The 11,212-nt window shown below is 48.7% G+C and overlaps 1 protein-coding gene across 9 annotated transcripts in view; it reads left to right on the forward strand.

Annotated features, from left to right (window-relative positions):
* Positions 1-895, forward strand: part of LOC125948994 (uncharacterized) — a 50,815-nt gene extending 49,920 nt beyond the window's left edge. For all 9 annotated transcript variants that reach the window (XR_007468632.1, XR_007468630.1, XR_007468634.1 and 6 more), the window contains one exon: positions 1-895. This exon is cut by the window's left edge and continues 4,051 nt beyond it. The gene's annotated coding sequence lies outside the window, so the exon portion shown is untranslated.
* Positions 896-11,212: the final 10,317 nt, after the last annotated feature.

The raw sequence follows: 11,212 nt of genomic DNA on the forward strand, positions 1-11,212 counted from the left end.
TCAATGCCTAGGAAAATGTTGCCCATGTTGTTTATTGAACCGTGATATTAGACCAAAACAAAAGGAAGCTAATACCAGCCACCACCAGTTTGCCCGAGAAGCTGTAATCGCATCGCGTTTTTGCTTGTGCATGGTGTCGTTTTCATTTAGCTGGCACTATATTACCTGTACAAACCTTACTAAACTCACTGTTGCCGACCGTGCGGACTAGTGTGGCCCAATGCGTGGGGAAACACAATTCTGGAAAATTTCTGGGATTCTGGAAAATGATTGTCCTCCCGAAATTGAGTATTGTAAAGAAGAGGCTCAGAAGAACCTACACTACACTAGTAAAAAAAAAAAAATAGCTAGTTTTGAGTCATCACAGAGCCACGTGGAAGAGATTCAGTTCGCTGTCGTCCCTTCCTGTTTTGATTTAATTCCTGGAACAAAGAAGATGAGAAAGTGGTGATTATTATCAAACACACACACACAAATGGATACATACTCAATGACACATATAAATGAGGTTGGTTGATCAGGAAAACTGCAATCGAACGCGTTGAATGGTGCACACCAGGAACGCCAGAAAGTTGTGGAACTGAATTCGGGGACAGGGCAAGCGTGTACAAAGTGTAGCCGTGAGTGTTAGGAAGTGGCACGGCGACTTAAGCAAACCCTGTAGACACCACACAAACAGCCATAGATAAAACACTCCACACTAGGGCAAGGGGAACACTAGCGGAAGGGACAGCGCGGAGGGGCAAACCCGAGTGGGCGGGGAATGTGGAAAGGAGTAAATTTTAAAATTATTTTATATCGAACTAAACCGTTAAATGAAAACCATGAGAACAAAAACAAAAACAAAAACGAAAAAAAAAACACAAGAAATACAAATTACAATCTCTTCGCGAACTGTTGCTGTAAGTAAATGCTAGGCCGAGAAAGGAGAAAGATTCGATAAGAAAAGTGACTTAAAACAAGTTAATCGAACCGCAGGCATAAGAACAAAACGTAACTAAAGTAAGACAAGCAACTAGAGAAAACTAAAAAAAAACACACACACACACACACATACACAAACACTTTCAAGCTAAAATCTACCTACACCGTACCAATACCCCATACCCATACGCCAAACGGAGAAAGGGGTTGAAGGGAAGGGAAAGATATTGGTAACATCAAACAAAAGGAACAATCGAAGAACGCGCGAACGTAATCGGGACGAGAATATCAGTTGCAGTTGTACAGTTATAGTACAGTAGCGTGAGGCATACAGACACACACACACACACGCAGAGACACATCGGTTCCACCACCGTGGCCGTGCTCGAGCGAAACCAATGGCGCGGAATGCAGTTTGAAGGTTACTAATTTGTCCATTTCGCAACTTCCGCAAAAAGGGGGCGCAAAATTCGCGATAAAAGGTTTGGCTTCAAACACAAATACAAAACCGGAATACCGGTTATCAAACCAAACCAACAAACCAAACTCGAGTATCCGAGTGTCCAAGAGAGAGCGACAGTGAGTGAGGGAACAGCTTACGGAATCGCCCTCGCTATTCTGTAATTCCATGCAAATCACGCGGCATTGGTCACTCGCTCGGTCAGTCGGTCGGTCGGTCGGTCGGTCGCGTATACATATTTGCAATCAGGACCCCCGCCCCCCGCCCCCCCTCTCCCTCTCCCAAAAAGGAGCGGAAAGAATCTCAATCTAATCGAACGGGAACGGGAGTGGCGGGTAGTGGGCAGCTGAGGAGCCCAGACAGCCTGAGCTACAGAGGGGGCAGAGAGTGAACATAATTCAAGAGAATATTGTAAATTGAACATTTCTATTATTATTAAAATCATATATAAATATACTGAAAAAAAATATATATATTAAAGAAAAGGAAAAACTGTATCCCCTCTCGGCTAAGGAAATGTCGAGAAACGACAATAAAACTGTGAGAATGAAAAACGAACAACAACAACAACACTGCCCGTGCGGTGGTGTCGCTTTGCTGTTTTGTGGTTTTCTGAGAAACCAGTGATGACACTTATCTTCCAGGAGTTTAAAAAGCTATCTTGTGCAAAAAAAAATGATCTGATTTTCTTCTCCCATAGAATGATTTGTTATAGAATGATTAGTGGATTGGAATTAGAGCTCACTATTAGCTCACTATTCTTTGATAAAACTCTTCATTTGGCTGGTTCATTATCTGATTGGTGGATTTCTTGAAAGCCACACCATGGGACGCTGATTAGATGTTTCGAAAGTTTTTATATAAATTAATTAAATTGTGTTGTACGTATATTGAAATTAATTTTTCATTCGAATCAACCTTCAACCATCGAACCGGTTTTCCAGCAGTTCCAGCAGAAATCGTCAAATCGTCCTTTTTTCTCATTGTTAATCGCGCTCACAACGAACAACCTTTCGGTTGTTATTGAGGCACTCCGTTAGTGGGGGAACGGGAGAATCGCTCGTGACCACTTTTCACGCATGGGCACTGCCTCCGAAAGTGTCATTCCGACACACAGCACTCGACACTGACAGCTCCTGGCGGTGTAGCAACCGTTTTCCCCCTAGCATTCGTGCGCCGGCGCACCGCCAATCGACCATTTTATCAGTCAATACTTGGTCCAAAAAAAAAAAGAAATTTGCATCCACGGGCACCACGGGCACCAAATCGGTGAACACAGGCGGGTTTAGAGTGCGCCTTGGCATCGGACGGATTTCACCATAAACATATCACAGATTTAAGGCGACTGGACGCGCCACTGCACAGCACCATCGGTGAACCAGCATCGAGTGTGCCGTATCGGGAAGTGAAGCAGCGTGACGAGACGCAAATTACCGCGAACACACGGAAGGGTGCCGATAGTACCAGGCACCGCGTTCCGTCTCCGGCGTACGGACGGCGTACGTTCTGCCCCGCGAGCCCCTTCTATGAATTCCTTCGCATTGGAGGCCTTAGTGGCGGCAAAGTGAGCTAAACGAGCAGCAAAAACCACCTCCCTGAGCCAGCGAAACCGGAAAAGGATCACAAACCGAATGCAGAAGCAGAAAGACAGACATCGCCAGCAGCAGGAGCAGCGCCAGAAGCGAAGAGGATGCGCTAGTGCTGTGGCCAACGAAGGAGAAGAATGAGAAGCTAAGCAGCGTTTGCAAAGGACGCGTAAGAACGTGAAAAATCACTACTATGTAGCATAGACACCAACAATCGTTATCAATATCACTTACATATCAAACCCTAGTGTTAAGCCCAAAACCGGAAACGTAACATCGCCTTCTTCTCGAAGGGGGAATCCGATACATATCAACTGAGCAACGTTTTGCGTCGCGGCCGCGATCGCGAATGTTGTGTGGTAAATGTTGTTTTTGTCTAACTAAGAGCTACGGTGCGAAATTAGCATCCTTTTAAAGTAGTCTATTGTAAAGCGTGTAGCGTGTGTGATAAAGTAGTTTTACAAAAGCATTGAAACGCAGCTACGTTAAGTTAGAGTCAAATACATCATCAACATATCGGCAAAACATCCAAGTGGTCTATGCCCGTGAGCGGCGCTATTACAGCGAACAAACGACACAACCGAGAAAGGCCGAGAATTGTCGGAGTAAAACGCAGCTTAAGGAAAGGAGCAGAAAGCAGCGGATCTTAAGGTTCTGCAGAGCGGCCAGGGAGGGTGCCGTAGGAGGCGAAGGGAAGGGGGAGCGGAACTCGTACACACACGCGCTCCGCGCAAACAAACGGCGTGTTGTGTTGGAGTGGAAGTGACGTAACGTAGAACGTCGTACGCCGGAAGGACATCAGTGCACCTCGGATCAGGTCTGAAGAAGTGGTCGTGGTAGTGGTAAAGCGGAAGTTGATGCAACGGGAACGGTTTCGGAATCGCAACGTACTGTTACTACTACCTAGTACTACCAGTCGGTATCGGTGTCCCGTGGCGTCGTGCATCGTGGAGCAGGAGAGAACGCTCAGCTTAGGCTGTTTTCATTGTAAGTAAATAGTATTTTTTCGATTATTTCTTAGATAAGCAGGCTCATTACAAATGGCCGTCTGTTTTTCGGGGGGGATAGTGAGCCCATAACTCCCGCAGTTGTTGCTGTGAGCAGTCGTCGTTGTCGTCGTCGTCGTTGCGGCCATGGCATCATTAATGGCGTCAATTAAAATGAGATGTTTATTTTATTGTTTACCTGGGCCGGGCTGTCACTCCTTTGATTGGGATTGACAGGTGAGCCGATGATGAAGCGATTTGGGCGAGCGAACGAGGACTATCATACGATGGGCCCGTAGTCCGGTGACCCACATCGTGGGGTGGGATGAAGAGAATCGTAATTAAGATTTTATTCTGAGTCTTCTTTCATTTCACCGCGGAGGAAAAGTGATTTGAAATCCATTCATTTTAAGTCAGGAACTCTCTTAAATCAAGTATACTGCCTGGTTATAAAGTTTTTCCCAGAATGGAGTCCTTTTCTAGAAAGGTTAAAGGGAACCTTCTGAAGTCCGATCAATCCAAGCTCGGTGCTCGCTCGCTCGCTCGCATGTCGCATAACTTATCATATTTTACCTTGCGGCAATTATTATGATCGAGTAGCCTAGGAGAGAAGGTTTGCCGTTGTGTGTGTGTGTGTCTGTGTGTTTGTGTGTCGCTATAGGCCACTGGTACAGGTCGGTGCTACCCGTAATGTTTATGGCCAACCGTTGACCATCGTAACCATGGCGACCAAAGCGAGTTGGGTTCGAACGATGGCAACGAACTAAGCAACCCGCCACACCCGCCCGCTCATGCCGGTGGTAAGTAAGTGCTGAGCACAGGTTGGTTAAGCGAAAGGTTGTCTTTACGATATCGATATTCGACAACAGAGAAAAAAAAAACAAACCCTCAAACCTTCCGCTGCCAGTACAGCGGAGGAAATCGTTGCTACGGGGAGAGGACGGGAGGGTTCTGGAGTTATGTGAAACTGATATTTTCATGCCCCCTTGGCCGGTCTCTATTTTTCTCTCTCTCACTGATTTGTCGATTCTTGGGGTTGATGAAATTCGGGCAATGATGGTGCAACTGGAACTATTGCTTTTACCCAACATATTTTTTAAAAATTAAGTCAGTGGTCGATATTAATTTTTTCCTGATCTAGATTGAAGGTTAGCACGACGCTTTTTAATTTCGTTGCCATGATATTAATTTACAGTAGATGAGGGAGAAAGTCTTCTAAAACGCACTTTGTACAATTTTTAACTTCGTGCTCGATCCTCAGGGACATACAAATCGATCGATTAATATTTATATTATTTTCACTTTGATTGATACATTTATTGTTTATTATTTTATTACAATGCCGTAGTTCAGCATCGCAACATATTTCAGTTTTTTGCACGAAGAAGCTTCATGAATCGCTCTTTAAAAAAATTAAAACGGCAACGCTACATTCCTGCTGCCAACAGCAAGATCACATCTTGAAGAGGTTGGCAACTGAAGCCCTCAATTCCACGGCAGAAAGAAAATCATCGTCTTCATCTTCACAATCTGCCTCCAAACTGATTCCGAACTAAATATTGTTGCGTCGACGCCACGCGGCAAGGTGCGGTGGTGTGTCTGCACACCTAGCGGCCGGTGTTAATGTTTGTTTTCCCCCGCGGGGTCCGCGAGGTTTTCCAAACCCCTCAACCAAACCAAACCGAACGAACGAGAGTGTTTTCGACCAATTTTCCAAAGGCACATTGTGTTGTGTGCGAGCCGCGAGCGGCGAACATTTCGCATTTTATGGAGCGGAACCATTTGTAGAATTCCCCGTTATGTTGCCGGCGTCGGCCGTTCCATCGCCCATGATGCCCATGATGCCCATGCTCCCCGTCTATGCTCGTGGGATCGTGCGCTTTCCACCGCATTTCAGCGGCCTCCAGTGTGTTCTCCTGTGTGTGTGTGTGTGTGGCTTTCCAGCGTTTGTATCTAATTATGAGCTAGAATTTTCTCATTCCCTCGTCGCTTGCCTTCACCCCCTCCAAAAAAAAAAAAAGAAAAACTATTGCCATCCGCAATTGGCTTTGAGCATCATCATCTGCCGCGGGTATTAAAATGCGAGCGAAACGCGTTCACACCATGCTGGGGAAGGTGGCGCGCAAGAGGTGCAAAACCGGCATCCGATTACATATATCGGAAACCCTTCCGCTGCTTGCCGCCCGCTGGATTTGAAGGGAACTTTTCTCCTCTCCAAGACGTGCCTTCAAGACGTTACTCGCCTATTGGATTGAACGTTCAAAAGAGGTTGGAAAAGGTTTTAGCTGCGGTCAAAGTTGGCCAAACACCGACCGGCCGCCAGCATAACTGGCATCCGTTTTATTTAAACAAAAGTTAGAGAAAGAAAGATTTTTCAAAAATTATTTCACTGAAAAATGTGATCTCACAACATTTCGGTGTTCGAATGGGAAATTATGCTACTTTTGCTTCCCAAAAATGTTGCCCAAAAAGCACACCAACGGAGCTGTGCGCGGTTTTGTTGATTCCAACCATTACCATAGCAACCCGATTCGATCTCGCTCTCTCTCTCTCTCTCTTTCTTTTCGCCGAGAGAAAGCGATAAAAATATAGAGAGAGAGAGCGGAGAGAGAGAGCAAAGAGAAAGAGCGCGGTGAGAGCACTCACGCAACATTTTCGTTCCCGATGCTGTGGTCATTCGCGCACTCATGCATTCCATTTTCTATGTTTCTATGTTTTCGGCAGCATATGAAGCATAGGTGGTTAGAGGTGGTTAGTGGCCTCGTGGCGTGGCGTTAATCACACCGGGGCTCCCCAGCAAGATCCACAAAGGTGGTATGTTGTTGCCCTGATGCCCGTTTTCTTCGCCATTCGCCAAACGAGGGAGCCAATTTTCTCGACTCTACCACCACCACAGCCAGCCAGCCAGCCAGCCAGCCATTCTACGTTGCTACGTCTCTGGTTTCTTCTGATTTTCCTTTCATTTTATTCCTATTCCTCTGCAGCAGCAGCAGCAGCAATGCAACCCGTACGCCGCTCGGTACATGATTATGTTGCCTTCATGATCTCTCGTACCTCGTTGCCCCTCGAGTAGTTGCTGTTCCACCGTCGTTTCAATGTTGTGCGGGCTTTGCTCGGGGGGGTTCTTTTAAACGCTCTGCTGGAACGCACGGACCGCATCTCTGCATGCTGCTTTAAGAGGGCTCGCCAGCCAAGGGGAAGGTTTTCTGCTGGTCTGCCCGATAGTCGACCTGCTGGTGCTGGCGGTACCACCGGTGACCCCAAACCGGTGAAGGTTGCTCGGAGATGTTAAAAGCCAAACGGCGGCACCCCCTGGCAGATAAAGCTGCTTCCTTTAATCTCGAGCTACGACGACGACGCTGAGGACGTCCGGTAACATCGCAACGTTGTGAGCAGCAGCCACACACATACGGTCTGATAACAGCGCCATTTTCCACCGCAACGCCGCCGGCATTGCAGCCTTTTCCGGTTGGTTGCCCTGGTTGCCCGGTGCGGTTGACTTCCGGAAGCCAACCAACCAACCAACCGCTCCGTCCCGCCGGCGGTGGGGGCAATGGGGACGACAGGAGATGCTGTCGCGGATGCACGTGAGCGAATGTTTATGTTTCCCTTCGCTCGCTTCCCAGGATGCAGCCGCAGCTCGCTTCGTCGTCGTCTAGTCGTCGTCGCTCGACTTTAACTCTTGCTGAAAAGCCGATCCTTCCTTCGGTGTTGACGACGACGATGGCGGCGGCGGCGGTGCGTTCTTGGCGCGCCGAGTGTAATTGCCGGAGCACTTCAATTACGAATTCACTTTCATCTTCCTGCGTACACCTCATCTGCACCTTGGCCGCGCCCGGAAACCGAGACGACGACGGTGCGTCGAGGAAGATGGCGATGGCGATGCGCAGCCTTAAGCTTCGGAGCGCTCGAAAGCGTTTAAACAAGCGAGAAGTCGTCGCCACGAGGGGTCCCGTGGCATCACGGAGGGGGTCTCTAGTAGCGTAGAGACATCGGGGAAACGTACCCAAGAGCGGGATGACGGCCAGTTGCTGATAATATCTTCAATTACACCATCGTCTCTCCCTCTCGCGCGCGCGCGCGCTCGTGGTCTTGTGGTCGTCGTCAGGACCCTTCTCGAGACTTCTCCCCCTTCCTTCCTGACAGCTGCCGTGCCGTGCCGTGCCGATGTTGTGAGAAGTTGCGGGTAATTAATTGCGGGGCTTCTCTCCGCTCTGTCTACACAATCCATCCGTCCATCCGTCCATCCGTCCGTCCTGGATGCGTTGTGCGTTGTGTTGTGCTCACAGCAACACGCATGGAGTGCATGGAAGGCCTGTAAGGTATCTGGTAGCTTCATAAAATGCATCCACGCACCGATGCCCTCTTTCTCTTCTTCTCTTTCTTCTTCTTCTTCTGGTGTGTGTTTTTGCTCGAGTGCATCTCAAATATTCAATTTAATGTACGGTTCTTTAGTTTGGTTTGCTAGAACATCGGGGATGCAGCGTGAGCACCAACACAGCCTTGATGTGATTCCAATTGCTGTTGCTGCTCCTTGTGCTGCTACTACTGCTGCTGATGGCCTATTTGCTCTAATGGTTCTGATACTTGGCCAGTAATTCAATAATAGTGCAGAGAAAACACACACACAGCAAAAAAAAACCCTTGGACCAGATTGTGCACATAAAAAGAGCATAAAAACTCCTCGAATCAAGTGCACCTCTGGATCCGTTCCGTTGGTTGCTTCAATTGAACGCGCAAATGTTGATTCAAAAGCAAAAGCATCCAGAACGAAAACCAATAAACCATTCAGTGAACGTGGCCCACAGCGACGGTACAATGATTCGGAAAATGCATAATCCTCCCCGGGGGGCGAGAAGGGGGCCCAAAAAAGTGCACTCGGCCCAAAATGGCGGCTGTGCACATTCCATTGCACCGGTTGTTGGCCGGGCGTTCCGTGCTCGTCGAAATCGCGGGGCATTGCGCTCGATTGATCGATTTCGGAGCGATTAGCGTGCTCGGTCGAGGTGCCAGGGACGTGCTGGTGCACGGCGCGGGCCTCATAGCCATCGATACGCCCCCCCACACCCTCTTCTCCAATCGAGGTCCATCATATTGACGTCTTCCTGGGGCGTGGGGTGCCGGCAATTGAATGCCAGTATGATGAGGCTGGTGGCTGCTGGTTGGTGCTTTCTGGCCAGGCTAATTTCATGCTCCATGCCGAGAGGGTAACCGGTGCTGCTAGCGGCCGGGCCGCAGCCGGCGATTGAGTTCCGTTGGCTAATGATATGCTTTTAGTCCTGCCATTTCATTCATTCATTGCTCGCTAGCCCAGCCCGGGTATCCCTTTCGGCCCAAAAGGGCGCGTCGATAGCCACGCGCGTAACCTCCGATTGGCCGGGATTGGCCGATGCTTTTCCAGCGATGTTCGTATCCTCGTGAACTTTGCTTGTCTCCTGTTTACCGCTGCCTGGGTTTTTTCCCCCTTCATATTGTAGCAAACAGTGTTTTGTTCTGTATTGTTGCTTGCTCTGTGGTGTAACCACACCACGAGCTCGAACTGCTCGACTAATCAACTAATAACCTTTCCCATCGTTGGCCATCAGGGAGCTACCCTTTTTTTTATGTTGCTTTATGTTGAAGAAACGCAGTGCGAGGCTATAGTAGCTGGCTGCGGTTCGGATAAGTAGTGGTAGTAGTTGTTGTTGAACCATTCTTCATGCTTCGCTGAACACTCTGCTCTGTGGAGGGGTTGGGGAGGGGTGAAAGTGAAGCGCCAACAGGCAGACAGCGCGTTGGTGCAGCAACCTCTCGCTATATTGCACTCTCCCAAGTCTCGGTCGATGGTCGAAGTCGACATTTCATTGCATAGTGCCAGACGGACGTTGTTGCATTACGTTGAGCGGCGACTGCACCAAACCCCTTAGCATGCATCACAATTGACGGAATGGGTCTTGCCTTCTTGCATTCCACTGTTGCTGCTGCAGCAGCAGCATCATGATGAGCAACTGCAGTCACTCCAGCATTTCGCCATCTTTCGTGTTTATGACCCCTCGTAGACGGTCTAGAGGTTCAATTTTTGTTCTTTTGCTTAGTTGATGCTGGACGATTTATCGGATTGCATTTTGACCTCGTTGCTAATATTCGTTTTTGGGGATAGCTAGCGTGTGTATTGGTGTCTGTTTGTGAGATTTGTTTCTTCTGTTTTTTTTTCAACAAATAATTAAATAATGAACCCGCGGCACCGTCTCGCACGCAAGTCGCCCGTTGGGCACAACAAACTCATTTCACGTCATCTCGCTCGCTGGTGCGGATGTCGAACTGGCTGGCTGGCTGGCTGGCTGGCTGGCTGGCTGGCTGGCTGGGGTCCAGTGTGGCGTCCGCACATTAATTCTCGAGAAGAGCATGAGAATGAAAGTTGTTCTCCTTTTTTCGAGACCCAAACCCCAAACGAAACGAAACGGAAATGAAAGCTGAAAGATCGGATCCAATGCGAACGGAACTCGCTAAGACCCCCACCCCTCCGGTATAAGCTGTGTGCGTGTGTTTCGAATGTGCTTCGGATGGTGTTCTTCAGCTATTCACACACCTCCGGGCTGGTAGATGAAGAGAAACCTTCTTCTTCCTTACTGGGGAGCGATGCTGCTGCTGCTGATGTGGCTGTGCAAGTGTAAAAATGAATTATTAATTACACCAAGAAGTAACTGTGTGCCGCGGGTATGCGGGTTTGGTCTTGGCGTGCTGCTGCTCCAAAACCGCTGCGTTGCTTCCCGCTCTGCTCATTGTCTTCTTTCTCTTTGCGTTCTGTTCGCTTCAAAAGTAGCAGCAGCAGCAGCAGTTCAGTTGCTGTACTCTAGGCCCAAGGGTCTCTCTTCAAGAATGTTCGAAGGATCCGGTCAAGGCACACCGCACGTTGTTCTCGTTACGGATGGACGGACGATCGGGACGGGGGTGATGCGGAGTTTAGATAATTTTATTTCGATTAAGGTCGATTACCGAGGGCGGTCAGACACCCTACGGTTGCGTGGCTGTCGATGAGCGTCTCGCCGCGGCTTTCCCGGAATAAAGTCGGACTTCCAATTCGGTACGGTTCGGTATTGAAGTTTGGACGCGAACCTGAGAGCCTGGTAGCTGAATGGGAGATGGTTTATTCGATGGCTTAGAACGCGATTTAAAAGATTTGGGGCCTCCAAAACCGAAGTCGAACGAACAAATGACGCAACTAACGGTACCTGTGGAGATCCGGCGTTTCGCGAGGCCGTAATTCGGTGGACAAA

Source organism: Anopheles darlingi, chromosome 2 (assembly GCF_943734745.1).
Source record: "Anopheles darlingi chromosome 2, idAnoDarlMG_H_01, whole genome shotgun sequence".
NCBI classification, from domain to species: domain Eukaryota; kingdom Metazoa; phylum Arthropoda; class Insecta; order Diptera; family Culicidae; genus Anopheles; species Anopheles darlingi.